Consider the following 3064-nt stretch of genomic DNA (forward strand, 5'->3'; position numbering starts at 1 on the left):
GGTTGCCATGGGCTACTGTGTGTAGCCAGCAGCCAGCGTGAGCAGCCAGCAGCCGCAGTGAGCGGCCGTCCAGAAGCCGGTGACTGATGTGCCTCACTTGGGAAGAGCGCAATGATGGTGCCAATGATGGGCCAGCGAAGCAACATCCTCCACAACTAGACTGAAGAACAAAACGACAGCAACTTGTCTGTTTCTCTTCCCCCAATTCCCCAGCACTGTTCCCATCCCCCAATTTCCCAATAAAAAATCTTTAAAAAAAAATGCCAGTGGCAAACCAGAAACCTTCCACATTAGGAAAGGATCGCAAGAATGGAGGGAAATTTAGAAATAGCCCCGCTCCCTCACTTTCCAGGGCGTGTGACTGGCTCACCTGCAGCTCAGACAGGGGTCCTGGCAACACAGCAGTGCTGGTTTGTTGTTCGGAAGAACATACTGCCTGAAATCCACCAGGGATCAAATGCCAGCATCTTGCAAAACAAGAACTGTACCATAAGGGAGAAAACGGAAAACGAGGAGGCATCCGAGATTAGAAACACCTTGTTACGGAGCTGACTGCGGCGTGGGAGCGCGGTGGTGCTGACGCAGCCTGGGAAGGCCCTGGAGACTTCAGAGCGTCCCCTGCACAGCAGGCCCTGGGCGCCCGGCCCTGGGAGCACAACCCGAGGACAAAGGAGCTTTCCGTCATGTTCCCAGTGAAAAGCAAACGTGTGCTCCAAAACACAGGCACTGTGGCCGAGTGAAAATGCTCACGTGCTCTCATGATGCACCCTCCCTCGGTCCCTCCCTCGGCTCTGCTGTCCCTTGTGCTCTTCCCAGGTGGCAGGAAGGACAGCCATTGCAGCCTCTGGACACCCACCACTGAATGACAGCAGCACAAAGGCTGCCCCTCTCTCCTGCAGGGTCCTGGGACAACACCTATGAGCAGCGCCCGAAGCACTCAGGCTGACAGCAGACTAGTTTCCAAAGAAAAACCGGGAGTAGGCCACCAAAAGGAGGGGCAGGAGTGCTGGCTGGCCAAGACAGCAGATGTCCATTCGGGCAGCGTGCGGGAAAGCTGTGCGCATGTCCCTGTGTCCGTTCCAAAACCAAATGTAAATGGCTCTGGGCGATCCATTTTTTGTGTAATTCGCTGTAATTAACAGAGGAGGCTGAGAAGAACCGGCCCTTTTGGCATTCTGGCAGCCCCACCCCAGCATCACACATGAGAGCCCCTTTCTGAGCTAAAACACCTAGATGCCTGGTCGTTCAGACACTCGACCGCCCTGGAAGGACCACTGGATCCCAGACGCCGGTCCAGACTTTGCCCCATGGAGCTTACATTCCATCGGGGAGACAGGGAGTGGGACATGTCAGCGGATAAGCGCTTTGGGGAAAGATAAATGAAGGAAAAGCAGGTTAGACAATTCCAGCAATTGCAGAGGGGCAGGCTTTCATTTCCAAATAAGGGGTTCAGGTGACCTGGTAGGGTCACATCTGAGAGAGAAGAAAGGAAGAGAGGGAGCCACGCAGGTCACTGGAGGGAGAGCATTCCAGCCAGGGACCAGCAAAGGCAGAGGCCCTGCGTGACAGCGTGCTGTGTGCGGTGACAAAGTGCAATCACCCAGTAAAGCCAACACATGCCAGCAGAGCCCAAGCACCCCGTGGCATGGCAGAGGTCGGCACAATGGCTGAATCTATACCAGAACCACGGCTAGGGCCAGGGTAAGTGTGTGACAGCCACGACAGGTCTGAGCTGTGGGCTGCGTGGCCTGCACTGTGGTCTTAGACCAGTGACGGCCCCTCCTGCCTGCTTCCTCACCTGCCAGGTGGGCACGCAGTGAGCAGTCGTGCTCTGTTGTCATCCCCTCCCAGAGGGGCCTGTTGTCGCCACCTCCTCACTCCTGGCCTGCAGGGGGCGCACTCTCCCTTCCTGCCGCTGCCGCCGCCGCCGCTGCGCCCCTGTGGCCGGCTCCTAGGTCTTTACCCTCATCTGTCACCAGATCTCCGCACCCCTGCAGCCCCCATCACTCTCTCCATTCCGGCCCTAACGGGGGGGAGATCCCAAGCTGCCTTCGCCCAGCTGATTCCACATTATAACAAAGTATATGTACTACATACATGAACATAAACACCGCACAAAGTGTTAAGCGTCGTACACACTGGACGGAAACGTTGTAGCCAAGGGCACGCACTGCACACACAGAATATAAACACGAACTCTCCACGCTCGCATTTAGTCTCACTCGTATAACCTACACCCACCAGACCAGTTTCTCAGGGCCTACGTTTCATTCACTTTTGAATCCCGCCCCCCCTTTGCCAAAGCCAGACCTCAGCTCGTCGGGTACCCAGTAAATAGTGGATGCTCAAAAATATGTACTGACAATGCCTGAAACAGATGAAGGAAAGAGTGAACCAGCGAATAAACAAATCAGTTTCCAGACAAAAGACAAGTTTTGCCGAAGAAAGGCCTTCTTAAAGTCGGCCAGGGGCCCCGAAGCACCGTCCATGCGGCAGACGCCCCCTCACACCGCTAGGCAGACCCGCGCACACTCACCCTGTCGCTTTGTCTTCCAACAGCTCGGCTTGTTCCCACACTTCGGCGCAGTCACTCATAGCATCTTACGTACGTGTGCCAAGGAGATGGCCTTCCCGACGTTCCCTCCAGGCCAGGGGTCGGCAAACTTCTGAGACGGAAGAGCCAATCCTGTCCCTCACAACAATTTAAAAATTATTCGAGAGCCATACAACAAATGAAATCACCATTATGTGAATAATATCCTTTAAAAACTCTATAAATGAAACTATGATAGTTTTCATTTTCAATTTTACTTCAGAGCCACATGTACACACCCAATGAGCCACACGTGGCTCGCGAGCCACAGTTTGCCAACCCTGGTCTAGACCAAAGTTTGATACTTAAAGAAATTGTACATTTCCTTCACTCCTGTTCCCCAACATTTTATAGTGAGAATATGCAAACATAGAAGTTGAAAGAATTGTATGCGAACATGCGCTTATGCACCATTCACATGCTTTGATGAACACATTGCACTGTGTGCTCTGTCACTGTCTGCACCCCTCC

The sequence above is a fragment of the Hipposideros armiger genome, unplaced genomic scaffold (genome assembly GCF_001890085.2).
Source record: "Hipposideros armiger isolate ML-2016 unplaced genomic scaffold, ASM189008v1 scaffold_85, whole genome shotgun sequence".
NCBI classification, from domain to species: domain Eukaryota; kingdom Metazoa; phylum Chordata; class Mammalia; order Chiroptera; family Hipposideridae; genus Hipposideros; species Hipposideros armiger.